Source organism: Dreissena polymorpha, chromosome 5 (assembly GCF_020536995.1).
Source record: "Dreissena polymorpha isolate Duluth1 chromosome 5, UMN_Dpol_1.0, whole genome shotgun sequence".
NCBI lineage: Eukaryota > Metazoa > Mollusca > Bivalvia > Myida > Dreissenidae > Dreissena > Dreissena polymorpha.
Window position 1 is genome coordinate 34,672,592 of NC_068359.1, and position 23,685 is coordinate 34,696,276.

The window sequence follows — 23,685 nt, forward strand, 5'->3', positions numbered from 1 at the left end:
CATTTGTGAGCAGCAATTTTTGTATTCAGAAAATATAGTGGTCTGTTTAGACTTAGTAAGAGAGCTGTTGATGTTTTATTTTTATTATAAGATATGGACATAAACATAAGAGCTATTAGTACAGATCTATGAAATTTGTTTACATGCCTTTAAAGTAAACATAGATCTGCTTAAGTGTACTTAACTAAACCAAGGGGGGGGGTGTGAGGTGTGGGAGATAGTTTTTACAAGTGGTTCGCTTGATCTACTCTGTGAAACCTGCTTTATAGAGATTAAGTGATAACGTTTTTGGACAGATTAAGACTGTGTAGTTTGGCAAACTTTGAACGTATCGTATTTAATCCGCGGAGATTTATTAATGCTTTACATAGCTTTAAATAGCTTCCTTTTCAGAGTATGTGTTGTAGCATGAACGATTGAGCAAATGATTGTATATAATATATGCGTGGATGAGGATCAAATGTATATTTACACCAGCTATGACGTCAATGGCATAATCATGTGTCTCTGTGGTAATTGAGTGATATGCAGTTGGATAGTGGTTACAATTAATAAGCTATTCACACAATTAACTGCTTGAATCTTGATTTTAATCGTATATAGAAGAGGATATGGAAAACTGTCAGGAAGATAGTGTTAGTAGCATTTAAACAATTGCTTTTTTATTGATTATGCAGGTGTCAAGGACAATTAAAAAAAACACAAACAGAATTGACTGACAGGTAAGAAGCATATCGATGCATTGAACATATTTTAATATTCATTTTGAGGTAATTTATTTTTAAGCTTTAAACTCAAAAACATCAGTATGTTATAAAAACTTATCAAATCGTTATTTATAGTGTATGAAGGTTAGTTATTAAGGTACTGACTTTAAAGGTGACTTTGCAGAATTAATTTCACTTATATATTGGTGTTTCTTGTAACAAGAGCCTTGTCACACAATAACGATTGGTAACAAAAATATGTAAACAACATATACTTTACACATGAACATTTATCAATTATTGTTTGTACACCCTCGCGTTTTTTTGCTGACCAGAGTGACACATTTCCCGTGGACTCACAAAGCATTTGTTACTCTTTGCTTTTATATAGCAATTTATTTTGCAAGTGCATAAATGCTTTGTACTGTACACAACTTTTGTCTTTTAGCATTTTAATTTTGCACATACATAAATGCATTGCACTGTACAATTAATTATTGACTAAAATTGCTCTTGGTGCTTCTAATAATATCAACCACCTTGGATCTTAATAGAAACCTTTCATTTTATTAGCTCATCTATTTTTTGAAAAAAAATTATGAGCTATTGTCATCACCTCGGCGTCGGCGTTGGCGTTGGCGTTGGCGTTGGCGTTGGCGTTGGCGTCGGCGTCCGGTTAAGTTTTGCGTTTAGGTCCACTTTTCTCAGAAAGTATCAATGCTATTGCATTCAAACTTGGTACACTTACTTACTATCATGAGGGGACTGGGCAGGCAAAGTTAGATAACTCTGGCGTGCATTTTGACAGAATTATGTGCCCTTTTTATACTTAAAAAATTGAAAATTTTGGTTAAGTTTTGCGTTTAGTTCCACTTTTCTCAGTAAGTATCAATGCTATTGCATTCAAACTTGGTACACTTACTTACTATCATGAGGGGACTGGGCAGGCAAATTTAGATAACTCTGGCATGCATTTTGACAGAATTATGTGCCCTTTTTATACTTAGAAAATTGACAATTTTGGTTAAGTTTTGTGTTTAGGTCCATTTTATTCCTTAAGCATTAAAGCTATTGCTTTCATACTTGCAACACTTACTAACTATCATAAGGGGACTGTGCAGGCAAAGTAATGTAACTCTGACTGGCATTTTGACAGAATTATGTGCCCTTTTTATACTTAGAAAATTGAAAATTTGATTAAGTTTTGTGTTTAGGTCCACTTTATTCCTACAGTATCAAAGCTATTGCTTTCATACTTGCAAGATTTATGAACTATCATAAGGGGACCGTGCAGGCAAAGTTATGTAACTCTGACTGGCATTTGAACGGAATTATGGGCCCTTTATACTTAGAAAATTGAAAATTTGGTTAAGATTTATGTTTTGGTCCACTTTACCCCTAAAGTATCATAGATATTGCTTTCATACTTGGAACACTCACAAACTATCATAAGGGTACAGTAAAAGGACAAGTTGCATAACTCTGGTTGTCATTGTTACGGAATTATGGCCCTTTTTTGACTTAGTAACTTTTAATATATGGTTAAATTTTGTGTTTCGATCCACTTTACTTCTTAAGTATCAAGGCTATTGCTTTCAAACTTCAAATACTTACATGCTATCATGAGGTTACTGTACCTGGCAACTTTAATTTTACTTTGACCTTTGAATGACCTTGACTCTCAAGGTCAAATTATTAAATTTTGCTAAAATTGCCATAACTTCTTTATTTATGATTAGATTTGATTGATACTTTGATGAAACTACTCTTACCTGACATACCACAATAGACTCCACCCAAACCATCCCCCGTGCCGTCCCCTCCCCCCCTCCCCCCTCCCCCCCTCCCCCCCCCTATTTTTTTTTTTTTTTTTTTTTTTTTTTTTTAAGATCATCTCACAAATGACCACCACACCCTCACACTATACCCCCCCCCCCCCACCCCACCCCCCCCCCTAATTTTTTTTTTTTTTTTTTTTTTTTTTTTTTTTTTTTTTTTTTTTAAGATCATCTCACAAATTACCACCACACCCTCACACTATACCCCCCCCCATTTTTTTTTTAAAAATGGTTATGTTTGAAATACCGTCCAACCATCGCACCCAAACCCCCCCCCCCATCGCCCCCCCCCAACCCCCCCCCCCCCCCCCCCCCCCCCCCCCCCCGGATTTTTTTTTTTTTTTTTTTTTTTTTTCGCTTTTTTGGAAGATAATGTAATAAATGTCCACAACCCCACACTATACACCCCTCTTCACTCCACTCCTCCCTCCTTTGTGATTGAAAATGAGAGTCCCTTCACCTTTAAAAAGAAAATAGATGAGCGGTCTGCACCCGCAAGGCGGTGCTCTTGTTCACCAAAGCATAACTGTTACTTTCATTTTGCAAATAATTATTCATGAAGTCATGTGACATAAATATTATGGGATGTATGTATATCCATATTTGCTCACTGAGTTGGATTAAAATAGAAACCATGCATTTACTGAAGAATTACTGCACCTTTCATTTTAAAATAAAAAATCATGAATTCAATGTAATATGACATAAATATTATATGGTGTGTTATCCAGATTTGCTCATTGAGTCCAGAGATGCCCTGTCTGTCATACTGGTTGACAGCACAAGTTCAGACTTCATTCATTCATGAAAAAATCATATTCTTAAGGCTGCCTCATTAGTATTCCTTTGGCAGATTTTCCTAGTCTTAATGTCAATCTTTTATGACCTTAGACAGAGGTATAAGTTTTGCTGACGCAGATTTAGTCTTTTTCACACACTGCTGACATCACTTTTTTTGGTTCCCAGGTTCACTATTGACTATATCTACATTATCTGGATGCAGACGTTCAGCTCCTTGCTTAATATTCATAAACATTAATAATACTTATGTGGAAGTGCTTTTTGGTGAAAGTTAGCACATCTTACTTGGATAATTGTCAACTTCATGTTAGTTTTTTGCGACTCCTTCCCAACGGAGGTTTTAGATTTTTTTAAAGTTAAGAACATTCTTGAATTATTGAATTAATTCAGTGTGTTACAAATGGAATGTATCTATCTGTTCATTAAACTTCAATTAGTCAATTTGTAAATAGTAAATTATTTTTATGCTCCCCCAAAAAATTTGGGGGGATCATATAGTTGCCGCTTCGTCTGTCCGTCCGTGTGTCCGTCCGTGCACAATTTTTGTCCGGGCTATTTCTCAGCAATTAATGACCAGAATTCAATGAAACTTTATGAGAAGCTTCACTACCAAGAGGAGATGTGCATTTTATCAGCCGGTTCTGGTCGGATGATTTTTCACAGAGTTATGGCCCTTTGAAATTTTCCATTAACTGTACATATAGTGCAATTCTTGTCCGGGCTTTTTCTCAGCAACTAATGACCGGAATTCGATGAAAATTTATGGGAAGCTTTTCTACCAAGAGGAGATGTGCATATTATTAGCGGGTTCTGGTCGGATGATTTTTCACAGAGTTATGGCCCTTTGAAATTTTCTATACAAACATTCTTGTCCCAAACATTCTACTGGGCCCTCAAGACGTTTTCTTTTATCTGAATATATAGTGCTATATTGTGACAAAAAAAACTTTGGGGAGCATCATCCGTCTCTGATGGTTTCTTGTTTTCATTTGTCTGAAAAATATAATTGTTACACAAGTCCTGAAAGACTTATTTTGTAACATATTTATCATGTTGGCGAAAACGCATTGTTGAAATAAATTATTAAACAGTGCCAATTAATCAGACCTTGCCTATGTATGAAGAATTGTTTCTGCCATGTCAGTTATTGCTTCCCGTCTGCCCTGAAATATTCATGTTACTGCTCTTTGGCTAATTAAGTTTTGACTGATCCTTTTGGAAGTTTCACAAGAACTGGTGTGAACAGTTTGGCTTGCTGGTATGGGTAATAAAGACTGAATGTGTTGACTGCAGCCACAAATAGTCAGAAGGACTTGCCTGGGGAATATTAATAGACCACACACCGTAAGGGGAAAACTGTTTTGCCAGATTTATGTTGACTGTGGCACTGATATGAAGTGTTTTCATTTTAGCTGCATCATCCAAAACTAGGTGTTACGCCATATGGTTTCAAAACAGCAAACACTCAGTCTGGTCAGGAGCTACCCTGTCCGCTACCCTGACCAGACTTTGTGATTGCTGAGGCTGGTCGGGTAGCTCCTGACCAGACTTAATGATTGCTGAGGCTGGTCGGGTAGCTCCTGACCAGACTTTGTGATTGCTGAGGCTGGTCGGGTAGCTTCTGACCAGACTTTGTGATTGCTGAGGCTGGTCGGGTAGCTCCTGACCAGACTTAGTGATTGCTGAGGCTGGTCGGGTAGCTCCTGACCAGACTTTGAGATTGCTGAGGCTGGTCGGGTATCTTCTGACCAGATTTTGTGATTGCTGAGGCATGTCGAGTAGCTCCTGACCAGACTTTGAGATTGCTTAGGCTGGTCGGCAGGTACCCTATCCACATATGGGTTAAGACCTTTTTAGTTCACCTGAGCACAACGTGTCCGTAGTGTGTTGTGCGACGTGCGGCGTCAACATTTGACTTGTTAACTCTCTAGAGGCCAAATTTATTGTCCAATGTTCATGAAATTGGTCAGAAGATTGGTCTCAATGATATCTTGGATGAGTTCGAAAATGGTTACGTTTGCTTGAAAAACATGGCTGCCAAGGGGCGGGGCATTTTTCCTTATATGGTAATATATGGCTATAGTAAAATCTTGTTAACACTCTAGAGGCCACATTTATTGTCTGATCTTCATAAAACTTGGTCAGAAGATTTATCCCAATAATATCTTGGACTAGTTCAAAAATGATGCCCGTTGGTTGAAAAACATGGCCGCTAGGGGGCAGGGCATTTTTCCTTATATGGCTATAGTAAAACCTTGTTAACACTGTAGAGGTCACATTTATTTTCCGATCTTAATGAAACTTGCTCAGAAGATTTGTCCCAATGATATCTTGGATGAGTTAAAAAATGGTAACCTTTGCTTGAAAAACATGGCTGCCAAGGGGCGGGGCATTTTTCCTTATATGGCTATATATGGCTATAGTAAATTCTTGTTAACACTCTAGAGGCCACATTTATAGTCCAATCTTTATGAAACTTGGTCAGAAGATTCATCCCATTTATATCTTGGACGAGTTTGAAAATGATGCCGGTTGGTTGAAAAACATGGCCGCCAGGGGTGGGGAATTTTTCCTTATATGGCTATAGTAAAACTTTGTTAACACTCTGGAGGCCACATTTATTGTCCAATCTTGATGAAATATGGTCAGAAGATTTGTCTTAATGATATCTTGGATGAGTTCGAAAATGGTTACGTTTGCTTGAAAAACATGGCCGCCAAGGGGCAGGGCATTTTTCCTTATATGGCTATATACAGTACAGCCAAAGCGGAACAAACGTATTTCGCGATCCGCGGCGGCAAGGCGAAACGAGTCGATGCCGCGTCAGTCGTTGAAGCCGCGTCAGTATGCGGCGGCAAGTCGCTTTTCGCCGCGAAACTTCGCATCTGTCCGCCGAGGCATGCCGCGGTCCGCGACATGATGCCGAGTCGATGCGATCATGAAATATTATTTTTTTTAATTATTAGTTACATGTAGTTAACAAATTTTGAAAGAACAATTATAATAATAATTAAAATCATAATAAATTTATTGTGCGCGGATTGTATTAGCATATACATGTAAGCATAGCTAATGTGTCTGGCCAATTATTAAGTTTGTTGCCCGCCCGTATAGCGTATGTATTTCACACATAAACAAGGTCACGTAATTATGTTTTCGCACATACAAGTGGTCAAGGCTGCAGCATATGGTGGATTTATAAATTAATTGCATGTTGATTCCGCTATTATATTTTAGCTGAGAAAATTAGCAGTTTGAAGCCACATCAATAATCAAGACGGTGACGACGTATTTGTAGTTTTGTTAATTATCAGCTTATTATAACTATTGTTTGAATATGCGTATATAAACACGTTTTATTTTGTTCATATTATACAGTTAATATCGCTACTAATTACCCGATAATCCCGTATATTCCAGTTTTAAAGCAAATGCTGGTAAATATTTACGATACACAAACATTCTCGATATTTCCTTAAGTATCAAATACATTTTGGCATTTGATACTATTTATAGAGATGATGAAATAACGTCTAATCGGGGCGTTTTTTTTCTCCACTGAACACGCGATTTACACCTGACGTGATGTTCATGTATTTATACAACACAAAATACACCCAAACTTTCCAAACGACGTTCTACATGTCTGCATAATTTTCGCGCGCTTTTTATGAAACAAAGGATATTTTAGCACTGTTTATTTGACGCTAGAATTTGCCAAAGGACGCGTTAGCATTAAAATTCGGAAGTGTGTTTCGGATTACAAATTTAATAATGATAATCGAACGAAACATAAACAGTTGCGCGTAATTAATTCTACGCTACACATACATGTATGTACATGTAGGTGGATATCTTTTCACTCGATCCGCCGCATACGTATGCGGCGGATTTACTCCGCGAAAGTACGCGTGGTTAATACAGACTCAGCGTCGTTGCGCGGATCGATGCCGAGTGCCACGGCGATACGCCGCGTGAACACACGATTCGGCCGCCGCGGACTAATAATCTGGCCGTGGCGTAGCCGCGGATTATGTTTGTGCCGCTTTGGCTGTACTGTAAGGCTATAGTAAAATCTTGTTAACACTCTAGAGGCCACTTTTATAGTCCAATCTTCATGAAACTTGGTCAGAAGATTTATCCCAATAATATCTTGGACAAGTTGAAAAATGATGCGGGTTGGTTGAAAAACATGGCCACCACGGGGGCGGGGCTATTTTCCTTATATGGCTATAGTAAAACCTTGTTAACACTCTAGAGGTCACATTTATTTTCCGATCATCATGAAACTTGGTCAGAAGATATCTTGAGTGAGTTCGAAAATGGTTTTGGTTGCTTAAAAAACATGGCCACCAGGGGCGGGGCATTTTTCCTTATATGGCTATTTATGGCTATAGTAAAACCTTGTAAACACTCTAGAGGCCACATTTATTTTTACGATCTTCGTGAAACTTGGTCAGAAGATTTGTCTCAATGATATCTTGTTATCTCAGGTTAGCGACTTTGGGCCTTTCAGGCCCTCTTGTTTTGAATGCCGCTACTCATATGTAGCTCAAAATGAATGATTTTATGGTAAAGTGATGTACAGTTTAAGAAATGCATACAATTTTTGACTTATCAAGCAAAATTATTGGCAAAATTATTTTAAACACAAAACTTAAAACTTCACATGGATAAGAGTGTTTTGATCACCACTGTTTTATACTTCTTTACCTTCTAGATTACTAATGCCCATTTTAAAAGACCCTGGTACCAGCAGCATTATAAAAGATAGAATGTTTGACTAACAGAAACAGTGTACATCTGTCTTGTTGGCTTTTCTATGACTTATTAATTTAATGGGCATACAAACTGTCCTTGTTTAAACATTCCCATGGTTCTTCATTGGAATAATTCCTCAGAACATAAAGAGATATTGATTGCCCATTGAATAAACTGTTGCAGATGTGGATCCACTTTTGTCAATAGCTATTTGTTGCCTTGTTTGGGTATCACTATGGCAAATTCAATATATTTATGAAGGCTTTCCAGAGGTTTCTACTTCCAACCGCACTTAGCCGGAATCTTTTTTTTTGTACATTTTAATGACCAAACCACTGAAGGTGTATTTACTCTATGAATTCTGGATCAGAATCGATCCTTGGAATTGCTGCTGTTAAGCTTGACATTCAATAAAAGCGACAAGTTGTTTTGTTCCCATAGAGCTAGATATGGATTGATTGGATGTAAAGAAATGTGTCAGCAATTTTAGTACTTGATTAATAGCATTCATTAAAACTTTGAACATTAGTATTTTGTGTCATAAAAAAGTTTGGGAGCAGTCGTCTAGTGGTGGGAGGCTGGCTTAGAGATCGAGAGGTCCCTGGTTCGAATCCCGCCCTGGTCACTGGAATTTTCCTGAGCAATAAATTTATCCCACATTTGCTCCTCTCCACCCAGGTGTATAAATGGGTACCTGTGAGAGAAATAAGCCAATGCTCCGTGGCTGCATACTGCGCCTAATGTTACGGACGACTTCTGACCCAGTGATCAGGGGTAAATGTGAAGTCGATTGAAGATCTACTAGTGTATCGAAATCAGACTATAAACACACCTTTACTTTAACTTTACTTTATACCTTTACTTTTACTTAAATTTACTTTATACAATTATGAATTAAAAATAACCATATGGTTTTTCAAAGTGCTTATTGCCAAGGTCACACTTTCACTGGATTTGCACCAAATTAGCAATGGATATTATTCAGCATCATTAGTGGCAATCTGTATTGGTTCGTAGCTTTCTGTATTCTATCCGTAGTTAGAAGTAGTAGTGCAGTAGTAGTAGTGCAGTAGTAGTGGGTGCACACCCATGACATTTTTCTGACATGCTAAAAACATGACCAGTCCTGTGCAATCTGGGACAACACTTTAGCACAGGTATTGAGCCCAATTTTCCCAGAACAAGTCTTATTGTGAGTCATGATGCAGATTGAAGACTGGGCTGTGCTTCTGTAAGAATAGTCAGGAATAAACCACCATATGGTGCATAGATTACAATACAGATTCAATCAACATTAATCAGTTTTTAAAATTATTTATGTGATGCTTTTATTTCACTGCCATTTTTATTTTGTTTTAAAGGTGTGACAGAGTCCTCAAGTAAGAAAATGTTTCTGCAAACAAATATAGACTTTGGTACCTTTAGTTTACTTTTTATACGCCCGTTTTCAAAACGGGAAGTATAATAAGATCACCCTTGACCCATATTTGAACTTGACAGACATATCATCTAGACTCAACTTCTGACCAAATTTGGTGAAGATCGCATGAAAACTACTTCAATTATAGAGCGACACCATGCTAAATGCTTGAATTGCACTAAGTGATGTTGTCCAAAACCTTCAAATGGGCGTATCTTGTGACAGTTTGGCACTCTTGTTTTGAGATTTGAACCCCTTCCTTATCTCCCACCCACCATTTAAATGAACTTGTTTACAGATTGTTGAAATGACAATTTTCCAATTTGTTGTGAGCAAAATTTTATGTCCTTTTGTCCTCTTAAATAGGTATTCGCAAGTTCTTTTCCAGTTCTTTGCCATGATTTGTATCAACTTGCCTTGATTGGTATTAGTTTAAATTGTGCGTGTCCCATGTCTGTTTATGTAACAAATCTAGATACAAATTATTTACAGCCATTAATTACAATGCAACCTCAGGTTTTGTGTATGTACAACTACAGATAATACTTTTCTCAAATACACCCACTTGCCTGAAGACACTTATCATTTATCAAAAAGCTTGTGTTACGCTTATGAATTAATTTTCTGACTTCTCTTCTGACTTGTAAGGAATATCAAATCTACTAACAATAGTTTTAATAGAATGATGGTGTGGCTTATGTTTCAGTTATTTTTTTATTGCTTGTTCTTCATTATGCACAACTGATTGTTTTCAAGTCTTGTTTCAGTACTAAAGCAAACTTTGCAATCTAAGCTAAGGACATCTATTATGAAAATCTTGAATATATTCCAGTGGCCAGTGGCTCAACAATGGATCAGAATTGGTCTTCATCAGTATTAAATGTTGTGCTTTTTAAGAACGTGAGGATTGTTAAAGAAATTAATACATTTCATGTTTCCTCATTGAACAGAATTATATCTTAATCATGTTTGTTTCTGGGTCATGTGGTATCAAAAAGTAGGTCACTAAGTCGAATTAAAATTAAACGCTTTTGAACGCAAAGGAAGGCAAGTTTATTGCCCAATATTCATAAAACTTGGTCAGAACATCTTCTTGAATGGTCAGCCCAGTGAGGTATGATTCAAAAACATACAATTTGGAGGGGCAGTTTTTCTTATCAGACTATAGGAAAACCATTTGAACACTCTAAAAATCTCATTTGCAAACCACTAATCATCAAACCGCTAAGAATATTAAAAAAACATTGAGTCGTTATGATATCAAGTGTTGTGATTTGTTAACCCATTTCTGCCTAGTGTCTAGAAAAAAGGCCTTGGCAAACAGCGTAGACCCAGATGAGACGCTGCATAATAGTTAAAACCAGAACAGCCTTTGAATACTTGCAGTCTTTTGAGGTTTTATGCTTTTTTTTCTCATCAGTATCTTAGGGTTGGAAATGAAGCCTTTAAAACTGGAATATATTAAGAAAAGCCTTAATTCGTCCCCTACCGGTTTCACTGGAGGGGACTTCTGGTTTGGGCTCTGTGTGTCCGTCAGTCAGTCAGTCAGTCAGTCAGTCTGTCACACTTTTCTGGATCCTGCGATAACTTTAAAAGTTCTTAATTTTTTTTCATGAAACTGGAAACATGGAAAGATGGTAATAAGGACATTATGCACGTCATTTCATTTTGTCCGTACATCAAAAATTCTGGTTGCTATGGCAACAAATATATATATAAAAAAAATTAAAAAATCTGACAATGGTGGAGCCGGTAGGGGACTTATATTGCTTGACAATAGTCTTGTTTAATTTAATTTTCTATTGGACAAAACACGTCAAAATGCATATCCAAGCAGTTAAGGGTTGAGCTTTGCAGCAGTCTGTAGAAAGGTTTTGAAGGTGTACAGCAGCATACCTGAATCAGTGAATTTTGTCAATGCTTGTGTTGGGTGGCATATAGCAGTTGAACTGTCCATCAGTCAGTATGTCAGTCTGTCCGTCCGTCCGTCCGAATTTTTTTTTTAACATTGGCCATAATTTTTGCAATATTGAAGATAGAAACTTGATATTTGGCATGCATGTGTATCTCATGAAGCTGAACATTTTGAGTGGTGGAAGTTCAAGGTCAAGGTCATCCTTCAAGGTCAAAGGTCAATAAATAATAATAAAATAATTTCAAAGCGGCGCGGTAGGGGGCATTGTGTTTCTGACGAACACATCTCTTGTTTAATATGATACCATGAAATGTCACGTTAGGGTAACACAATGCAATTTTGTGCTGAAATATAACACACTTTTCAAAGACTGTACATTCACAGCAAGCAGTATCTTCTTGGTACTGCTGCTGCAAGCAATTAAACAAGAACTGAGAGAATTGACACATAATATTACCAGCTCCCTCTGGCCACTCTAATATTATTAAGTCAAGTTTCATATGAATCTTAATCACAAATTGATTTCTTTAATATATGCCAAGAAGAAATATTTAAATACTTGGTATAATATAACTATTCATTGAGCTTTTGTCTTTTTGGAATTCGCTTGCATAGTTGTTTGAGTAACTCTGTAGTAAGTTCATAATGAAGGGTATCGTAGATATTGTGTCTTCAAGGTTAAACACACCTTCATTGAAGTCTGGTTTGAATCAGCATTTTAGCCTAATTTATTGCCAAATATATTGCTTCTTCTTGACCTTTACACATGCAATAAAATCTTGATTTTCCTTTTGGTGAATTCTTGAGCAACATGCCAAAGACTTGTAATAAAATAAGGCTGAAATAACTTTCATTTAATGGGAAGATTAGAATCACTGTGATTCATGAAACCATTACTGAATTGATATTTCACTATGAGAAATAAAGATCAATTATTTCAATTGTCAGCTCTGTATAAAAAAAGGTGAAAATATAAAACAAAGTGTTGCTATAAAAACTGAAATTAAATTCCCGGTTTAACAGTTTAAAACAATTGAAATGCTTGAAGCTGTTGGGAAGATTTTAAGAACTAACATTTGTATAAGCACAGGGTTTTGTCAATTGTCTTTGATGCTTGATATTGGCGTGGAACTTGTAAATACTGTGAAACCATTTATTTTTCGTCAGCACGAAATTTCGTCCTCTTTAAAAAAAATGACTATTTCGTCAGCACTTAAATTCGTCCATTTCTGGTTTTGAAAAAAAAAAGCGTCTGATTTGTTTGTAATGTTTGTAATACATGTAATACGCGATTGCGAAAAAATCGTGCTGGGGAAAGAGGGGTGACACTTGGTAGTCACTTGCCTGCTAGCAGGTGGGCCTTGTTTGGCATATGCCAATTAACAAGTCTGTTATTTCAGGTGATAGTAACTGTCCCTTATTATTTTATGTCATTGACACGTTCTTTGTTATGATAAGCGGATAAGTGGGACTGAATAACGTTGAAGAGTGTTTTAAACAACGAAGCCCATTGCCTATTAGTCTTTTTCCATTACAATCACGGACAACCAAACACAAATCAATATGTTGTTTATTAATTTGTAATAAAAGCGCAGAATATATTTTGGTCAGGTGTTGATCACACATTGTCATATTTTAATTGCGTTTAATAGTATTGTCTTTAATCTGGATTCGCCGCGTGTTGGCTGTATAATCTGCAACACCCCTGAAAAACACAATACACACGATGGGTAATAAAGTTGTTAACAATTAGCGCTAATCAACACTATTATACCTAAACGAAGTCGACGCATTCGATACAGCCTTGTTGCATTCGCGTTTTACAGGAAATGTCAGTTGTCAGTACACTGTAAAATGTACACCCCTTTGTGTCAAAACCGGATTTCACTTGAGTGTGAATAGTCGACTGTTTCATGTTCTTTTTATCAATACCATCCGGGTATCTGTATTATAAGTATACCAGTCTACAAACAAGGTGCGCGCTTCCGCATATGGGTATTCGGACGTTAAAAAAATTGACCTACGGTTTAGCGTTCACGCCGTCGAACGCATTTAGCAATATAACTTGTTTTTTTTTTTCACTATTTCTTTACTTGCAAAAAATACTAGTGGCTTATAACTTACCTTGCAATCTTTTCTTCTCGCATTTTGCGAGTGTGCGAGTGTTAATTTCGAGCCCTGTGTATATGCGTCAATGACGCTGGATTTAAATGCCTCATGCCTATGGTAATTCAGTCTTATTTGATTCAAATATGGGACATGATTGTTCGTTAGGATCTTGAATTCGTCCATCGGTCGAAGGACGAAAAAGACTAAAATTAATGTCTGACGAATAATAATGGTTTCACAGTTCTCTTTACTGTAAATGTTTGAAAATGATAATAAAAAATCAATTCAAAACATGCTAATCTTGAAAAAATCATTTGGACATTCCAGTAATCAAAATTTATGTTCACATGTTTGCTAGAACGGTTTAAAAATAAATTATGAAAATATGGTTCTTTTAGGGAGGTCTGATATGAAAGGTGTTATACAACAATGATTTATTTGATGTTCCAGGGACTTTGATCAAAGTATCTAAATCAAATACAAGTCTCAGAAAATAAAAGGCTGTTCAGATGGCAACCATTTAGATAAGATCTTGTCAGATCTAAAGCAGATTTTTACTGTTAGTTTTGCTCTATAAAGGGGAGATAGGAATCATTATGTAACCGCACATATCTAAATAGATAAAATATAGGTAAACATCCTTTAAAGAAGCATCAGAAAGAACAGAATGCTAAATGGTTCATGTTATACTGTTTTTATGCCCCCTTCGAAGAAGAGAGGGTATATTGTTTTACACATGTCGGTCCGTCCGTACATACGTCCATCCGTCCGTCCACCAGATGGTTCCCGGATGATAACTCAATTACGCTTAGGCCTATGATCATGAAACTTCATAGGTACATTGATCATGACTCGCAGATGACCCCTATTGATTTTGAGGTCACTAGGTCAAATGTCAAGGTCACGGTGACCGGAAATAGTAAAATGGTTTCCGGATGATAACTCAAGAACGCTTATGCCTAGGGTCATGAAACTTCAAAGGTACATTGATCATGACTGGCAGATGACCCCTATTGATTTTCAGGTCACTAGGTCAAAGGTCAAGGTCACAGTGACCCAAAATAGTAAAATGGTTTCCGGATGATAACTCAAGAACGCTTACACCTAGTGTCATTAAACTTCATAGGTACATTGATCATGACTCGCAGATGACCCCTATTGACTTTCAGGTCACTAGGTCGAAAGTCAAGGTCACGGTGACTTGACACAGTAAAATGGTTTCTGGATGATAACTCAAGACAGCTGATGCCTAGGATCATGAAACTTCATAGGTACATTGATCATGACTCGCAGATGACCCCTATTAATTTTCAGGTCACTAGGTCAAAGGTCAAGGTCACAGTGCCAAAAAACGTATTCACACAATGGCTGCCACTACAACTGACAGCCCATATGGGGGGCATGCATGTTTTACAAACAGCCCTTGTTTTTGTAGTTATCATAATAGTATATTGAAGTTAATTAATTTAAAAATAATTGTGTTTGTCTTTTCAGAAAAGATAAAATATAATTTTAAAGGGATTCGTTCACAGATTTTGTCATGTTTTGAAATTTGCCTTAAATTGATAAATGTAAACATTGGAACTAAAGAGCTAAAAAAACTAAAAAAGAATTAAATTAAAGAAAAAAAAAAGTTATCCTCGAATCACAGACCCTTGCAGTTATGGAGTCTAACAGTTAAACCACTCAGGCATCCATGCTTCAACAATTGATAGAGTATTTATACTTTATATAATTTATTCGCATATTGTCCCAAATTATAATGATAGAGCTCTCCAAATTATACATTCCTTTTGAGTTTGTAACGCTGTATTATTTTCAGGTATTTAAATCGTCAGAAGATGAATATAAATGATATTTTTGAGCATGATAAATATTTCATCGCAAATTATATATAACTACAACAAAAATGTGCAAATCTGAAACATTTTTCATCAAATTTGTCAATGTATCAACTGTGAACACTTCACTTTTATTTTTTATGCCCCCAAAGGAGGGCATATAGTGATTGCACCGTCCGTCTGTCTGTCTGTCTGTCTGTCCGTCACACTTTGCATTTAGGTTTCAAAAAATGCTCATAACTTCTATGTCGCTTCAGATGTAACCTTCATACTTCGTATGCATGTGTATATGGACATGGCCTTTCCATACGCACACAAATTTTGACCCCTCTGACCTTGAACTTAGGGTCGGCGTTTAGGTTTCAAAATCTGCGTTTTATGTCATCCTATAGTGACATCTCTTGTTATTATTCTCTTGAACACTTACATATAATAAGTATCAAAGCTATTACTAATTTTGAGAGAAATGCATATTTACCCATGTTGCTAATTGGTTCTAGTAAGTAGGTTGTAGTTTCATTCAAGTAAATAATTCTTAAACACTTCAAAATTGAATTAACATTGGAATAAAAACAAAGACAAAATTGGGTTTGTGATGGCCATATATAATTTCCTGAAAATCAGTGAAAGGAACATGGGTGGGTGTATGTAGATGGATGAAATGTGGCACGATCTCCATTCCAGCACTAGCAGCATCATTTATCTTTTATCTGACTGAGAACATCGAGCCACTAATTAGGAGCACACACTCCCCCCTATCCTAGCGGCATTCCATCTGCCTTCACCACAGCCAAGGGCAGTGTTAAGCTAACTAACACTGCTGCTAGATAGAAGCTGCTACTTCTCATAATTCTTGTAAATACTATGGTAGATGTTCAGGTGTCTTCTGCAGCATGTATATAATATGGAATGTGGTTGATTCCTACTGTTACAAGTTTCTCTGTTTCTCTGTGACTGGCTGTGTAGTATAATATTTAGTGGCTTTAGATGATAGAATCAGCTCTTTGTGTGGATTCAGTTGTAAATACCAAGCATCTGTAAGTGTATAGGAACAATTGATTGTGAATTAATCAGTGTATCAGTGAATAGTGAATGCCAGAGAAAATTCTGGAGACTGGATACATACCTAATTATACATGTGCCAGGTGTTGTAGAAACTACAGTTAATGAAGAATATCCAGAATATTGAGTGTGTTGTTAGTGAAATACTTAACCTATAAAGACACAAAAAAAAAGTCATGGGATAATAACACTATTACCAAAGAAAAATTACTTGTGAAATTCTTAGGTATGTTGCACATTTCAACATTTTTGTGTAGTTTTGCTTGTTAATGACTTTATTATCATGATTCAACACTTTCTGGTTTGCATGGTTAATTGTAAAGTGTGCAGTGTGTCTTATTAGGGTCTGTATTATGCTGTTTTTGTCCATAGTTGTACTTAAAAGTGGAGCATCAGTCAGCCTTCGTGTATGGAACGCATTCACTGTCTTATAATACCAAAACTTGTGATATTAGGTCAACCTACTGTGCATGAATGCCTGTAGCCATTATATATATGCATAATCACAATATATAAATACATAATTTGAATATTTACAGATAATCACGAAAAATATCTGTGTATAATACATTTGTATCTGTATATTTTTACATTTTATCTCTATATAAGAAAATTATATCTTTATATATTAATGCTTTATCTGTATATATTCAAATTATGTATTTAAATATTGTGATTATGCATATATATAATGGTAACAGGCATTCATGCATAGTCAGATTGACATAATAATATCACAAGTTTTGGTATTATAAGACGGTGAAGGCGTTCTATATTCGTGCCTAAAAAACAACATTATTTATTGGTAACCTTGAAGTTGGGGGCAGTGTTAATGTTTTTCATATTTGCTCCTTATGGACTGAAATGGTCAACCGATGCTCAGTCATTTACATTCAGTGATCGCTTTCATAAACCATTACTTTGACATTGATCTTATCGATAGAACAAACAAGCTTGATAGCAATGTTCTCTTAAAAAAAATTGGAGTAGCCAGTTATATTTTCAAAGTAGCCGGCGACTAAGCAATAAACAGGTGTATTTTGGCCATTTCAATTGACATTATGGGAAAAGTAGCCGGCATCTAAATTGAATGTAACCGGTGAAAGCGCCAGCTACCGGTCCTCCCAGAGAACACTGGATGGGCCTTTTTTTCTGGAACACCCATTGATGTTGTAATTCTTAACACAACATACACATAAAAGCAGTCACTGTGAATTATCTGATAATCTGTTCTGCACATGCAATTATGCATATCTATTCTTCACCTTCAACAATCAGTAATTCTACTTACAAAATTCTGTATAAATGGTATAAATTAGCTGTGACCTGCCGTCGCATTTAATTAAGTCTTAACCATAAAAATAACAAGCAAATGACATTAACAATAACAACAACAAAATATGTGGCAAGAAACCTCACAGATCAATACATATATTTATGAGAGTCTGGAATTTTTCGTTAGCAGTGTAAGAAATAATTGGGGGAAACATTTACAGCAATATCAACTGGGTTTGCTGAGAACTGTGAAATGAAAATCACAGAAAAGGCTTTCTCTTTGTAGTCTATAGATGTTCAATAAACAGATAATGAAGGTAAGGATAAGTGGAAGGACATTAAATGTGCTAGTGGGTGATGTGACGTACTGTGTTGTATCCTAGCTAATGTGGGGTGTTTATTGGAAATGTGCTCAGAATACTGCCTACCAACCGCCATATGCTGTCAGTGGGTGGGGAGAGAAGTAATATAAGGTAATGTTTGCATACTGTACATTTTGTAAATTTGCTTTTTCTGCATAGCTGTCTCTAACCCAGGTTTTGACCTGTCCAACCCAGGTTTTGACCTGTCTAACCCAAGTTTTAACCTGTTCTAACCCAGGTTTTGACTTGTCTAACCCAGGTTTTGACCTGTTCCAACCCAGGTTTTGGCCTGTCTCAGTAGCCAATGAAACGCTGGAGAAATTTCCAGCCAGTATACCCACCAGTTGATCAAAATGAATACTTTTTTATGCCCCTGGATCGAAAGATCGGGGGTATATTGTTTTTGGCCTGTATGTCTGTAATTGTATGTGTGTGTCTCAAAACTTTAACCAAAACTTTAACCTTCATTAAAGTTTGTTCATTACTTTTTGAATATTGAAGATAGCAACTTGATATTTGGCATGCATGTGTATCTCATGAAGCTGCACAGTTTGAGTTGTGAAAGGTCAAGGTCAAAAGTCAAAAAGATTAATTCAAGGGAAGTAATAAGCTTTAAAAGTGAGATAATTTGTAAACCTTCCAAATGATATATTGAAATTTTATTTCAAAGCTGCGCAATAGGGGGCATTGTGTTTCTGACAAATACATCTCTTGTTGAAATTGCTTTAGCTTATTTGATCAAATTCCTTCAAAACTTTGGCTTTTTATGTCCCAAGTCTATACTGGGAGACATATTGTTTTTGCCCTGTTTGATGGTTTGCGTCAAACTTTAACATTGGCCATAACTTTTGCAATATTGAAGATAGCAACTTGATATGTGGCATGCATGTGTATCTCATGAACCTGCACATTTTGAGTGGTGAAAGGTCAAGGTTATCCTTCAAGTTCAAAGGTCAAATATACGGGGGGGACATAGTGTTTCACAAACACATCTTGTTAAAAAGGAAAACTGGTTGTTAATTAGACTATTTTCTTGAAATTGTTAACAGTTTTTCGCATTTTCCTTCTGAACCTTAATAATTTTATTTTTTGCTGAAATCACTGTTCCAATGTGAAACACTATGTTAAAATGAAATGCAAATGATAATGAAATAAAATAATAAAATGAACTGTTTAGCAAATATCATGGTGAAATAAGAATTGTTTAGCAAATATCATGGTGAAATCAGAATAAAATTAATGAAAGAAAAAACAGATTATCTTGCAACTGTATTGTAATAAAATGACATGACATTCTTCTAAACAATTCAATACAAATATCTTTTAAAATGTTAATCTGTCTTACTCTTTGTTACTTTGCCAGTATTAATTTCAAACACTTAAAAAGTATTTTATTTAATTACAACGTATTTTTTTTTAAAGGTATTAAATTGGGGTTATGGGTTTAGAATTAAAAATGATCTTATAAGACATCTGCATAACACATAGATAAGAAATATATATTATGCTTTAATACTTTACAAAAGTGGTAGCCATAAATGGTATTGGCTTGGGAACTTAAGCATAAGTCTTAAAATTGTTTCTGTTCCTGGCTTTATGAATGTAAAGTGTGAAATATGCATTATATCATTTTTGGCTAAAGTCCTATTTGGTCAAGTCCATTGTTATGCTCTTTTTAGTTCAATACAGTTAGCAAAAGTATTGATGGTATATCCTACATTGTAATCCCATAGTTACCTATATACAACTATGTTGAACAAATACTAATACATTTAATAGGAAATCAATGGGTTCAATCATCGATTGAATATAACCATGCTGGGTTTGCATTGAATGGAGAACAATGGCACATTCTGGAGGCAGTGGTGACGTAAATGGAACCAAAGTGTGAGCAGACTCATGTATTTCACCAGTTCGGTTAAAACCAGCTAAGCATTTGCTTTGGATAATTAATACCACATGAGCGACAATCAATGGCTATTTGATGTACCAACCTGGTGCTTTGTGAATAGATCAGTCTGATAATCATTTAATAATCCCTGGGAACTGACCTAAGGTATATAGATCATTTTTCCATTGCTCTACTTCTGTTTCCTGATTTACGTGGTGCATGCTTATTTTGGTTAATATGATCGTGCCTTTGATTGTTTGTGTATGTTTGTTAATGGATGGGTATTAATAAGCAGGGCTGCCTGGATCACCGACTGAGGGTTTAACTTGACCTTTACATCTCTAACCTATAAGCTGCCATCACGTGTGCCTTATGTAGAAACCTCATGGGATTTAAATTGCTGTTTGTGGATTGACCTTGTTCAGACATTGAGATATACTTTTTAGTGGCAGGATTATTTAGCTTTATTGTGGTGTAGTAACAAGTATTGGGCTATAAAAATAAACATTGGAATACAAGGTGTGAAAAGGTTACTCATACAGTGTGTGACACTGTGTTTGGTTATACAAATCAAGTGGTAAGTTTTGGAATTTTCTGTCATTCACATATTGCAGTTGTTTTCAGCATTTGAAGAATAATTCAAGATTTTGATAATGTTTTTTACTGAACATTTTGTATTTATTATACATGATTGTTTGCTTATTCTAATAATAACCCTGCTGTTCTATATTGAGTGGTTGCATCAAGTACAGGGCCATTGTAAACATCCATCTTATTAATTGTGTGAAAAACAGTTTTATTATGCAAATAATATTTTGTTATAGACGGAAGCTGTATGGTCATTTTAAATCATGTACAATAAATGCATTAACTTATGAATTACATGTTGGTGCAATGTAACATGTGTTTGGCAAGTTTCTGATAACAAAAGAGCTTGGAAAATAAGCTGTAAACATGTTACTCCTCTTGTTTTCCTTGTGATTGTTATTTTGTCTTTTTGTTTAAGAATGACTGAAAAGGTTACGAAGCACAGGTTTTTGACCAAGGCCATCCTTAAAAAATTGTTTGTTTGGCATTACCCGACCCAGGAAAATTTTGGTGGGTAGGTAGATAGGGATTTTTTTTAAAAAGTATTTTGTTTTCTGACATTGCACTCCGACATATACCAAACTGAAAGGTAATTATCCAAAATAAATAGGCGACTCAAATAAATACCGGCACGCGTTTTGTACATTGCTATTCTAGATATCCTTGAAAGAGCATTCAATTAAATGTCGCAAATAACGGAAAAGCATAAAAAGGATAAAAAAGGATAAAAATCGGAAAAGAAAAATTAAGCAGAAAGAATTTTCGGCGAGCCAAAAAAAATTTTTTGTGTGGAAAACAAAAAAAAAAAATTCAGTCTGACCGATTTTAGTGGGTCGGTCGGGTTATGCCAAACAAAAGAATTTTTAAGGATGGCCCAACAGTAAATATTTTCCCACATTTTTCACCAAACAAATTTGGATGCGTTTTACATGACTGCGTGTAATGCACAAAGCTTATGATGGTTTTTGGTCCCTGACTGTAATATGAATGGAGTAATGCAACTGTGAAATGAATGGAGTAATGCAATAGACTGTGAAATTAAAATAGTGCTTGGACCATTACACCGACATAATTAAAATAGAGCGTAGACCTTAACTGTGAAATGTTTGTGAAATGGTGCATGGGCTATGACATTATTATTTAATATATCAATACTGTATTGGGACTTACTTAACCCTTCCCACTCAGACAAAAAGTGAAAATGACTGTGCAAACAGCATAAATCCAGAACAGCCTGCGAGTAACTCGAAGCCTGTTCAGGTTTTATGCTGTTTGCTGCTCATCAGTAACTTAGGGTTGGAAATGAAGCTTGAAGTATTAAAACTTGAATACAGTAAGAAAGGTCTTTCATTAAATTGAACTTTCTAAGGCCACGACTTTTATATTTCTTGGTTTACAAAACCGCCGACCCTAATTTTTGGAAAATGGAGAAAAAAAAAAAATCGGAAAATCGTCTTTTTTTTAAATATTTTATTCCCGACCGCACTTCAAAATGAGCGAAATGAGAAAAAAAACGATCCGGTTTGAGTACGGTTGAGAATAAAATCAAGTAAGTACAATCAACGATTGGTTCACATATATTGCAGAGATCGGGATATTTTTCAATGTGACACATAATGTACCAGTTCTTTTATGGGCACTTCTCAAAATTTATTTCGGGTAAAAATTACAGACAATAAGAAAATCAGCGTCAGTCAAATGTCGACCCCATCAAAATTTATTTCCGTGTCTGTGACGCAACTATATTGTTTAACATGTTAATTATATTAAACAAACCCGATAGTATTTGATAATAAGTATAAATAATCCAATAAAACACTGCCATTATTTACGATATATGTGTTTAGGAATTTTGTAAACACGTCCGCCATAGTTTATAGGAACTGTACAGAAAGTTTGGAAATCGGAACAAATCGGTATATCTCGGAAAATCATTGATAAATGTATTTGTCGTTTCAATGCTTAGGGCCGAGTAATTTCGGCAAATCGGAACTCAACTTGTGTAAAACACTAGCTCAATTAACCGTTAAACTCCGCCTCCGTTCTCTGCAAAAAATTCGAAGGCGGAGCTATGCACGTGCTTTTATTAAATTGGAGGATTGCAATTGAGAAACAAACACACGATTGGTTCGGCATGTTGATTGCTAGACAAAGGAAGCCAATTTTTCGGCGCGAAATTTGTCGCTTTATTGCTTCCGACAGAAAGCGGCTTTCCTTTGATGACGTCAAACTGTCAATTCACACAGACTGCACATTTTCGGAAGACTTTAACTGACTCCTTGTTTACAATTCCAGTAAAAAAAACACTTGCTAACATTAAACTTTGGATTAAATTATCAAAATAAAGCAAAAGCGAAGTTGACAAATATGATTAAATTAATTCGCGTCAGTTCAAATAAGACGTTTTGCGTTGTAAATCAACGAGTTTTCATGACAACAACAACTTTGACAAACATTGCCGCGACGACGCATGGATCGATCTACCTCGATTTTTTTTTCATGTACGATCTCATAAGTCGAGTAAGAGCAAACACATACCGGGTAATTTGTGTATGAGTAGTTTATCTTATATAAGATTTATGCAACGGGCATCGCATTGCGTAATGGTGCGCATCCAATTATGGAAATGAAGTGCAGTTTTTCGTTTTAATGGGAGAAGAACGCATGTCATGTAATGGAGTGTTTAAAATTGCCTGATGTTACATAAGGTGCTGTTAGGACTCATTTCATTTGAAGATATAGATGTGTTTCATTGCATAATTTGATTTTTTGTCTCTGTGTTAAGGTTATAAAAGATAATTTTATGTTGTCTTTGTTCTGATGTTATTAGCATTAACTTTTTTTTCCAATGATATTTTTTTTTTTTTTTTTTTTTTCGACCGCCCGATGGACCATTTTCAAAATAATTTTTGTAAACCAATAAAAAAAAAAGTCGTGGCCTAAGGGACTATAAATAGTGGTTGGAATCAGTTCCCCGAAACCGAGTCGATTAATCAGAGGCCATAATCAGTGATTAATCAGCATTTTTAACAATTTTTTTTTTTTATATTTGAACCAGTTTTTTGTTGATAGTAACATTATATTGCTATATTTTATAAAAAAGAACTTTATCATG

General features: G+C 35.7%; 1 protein-coding gene across 1 annotated transcript in view; it reads left to right on the forward strand.

The window, feature by feature from the left end:
• The first annotated feature begins 212 nt into the window (after positions 1-212).
• Positions 213-23,685, forward strand: part of LOC127831147 (plasma membrane calcium-transporting ATPase 4-like) — a 52,894-nt gene continuing 29,421 nt past the window's right edge. The window contains exon 1 of the mRNA XM_052356139.1: positions 213-635. The gene's annotated coding sequence lies outside the window, so the exon portion shown is untranslated. The remainder of the gene's footprint in view (positions 636-23,685) is intronic.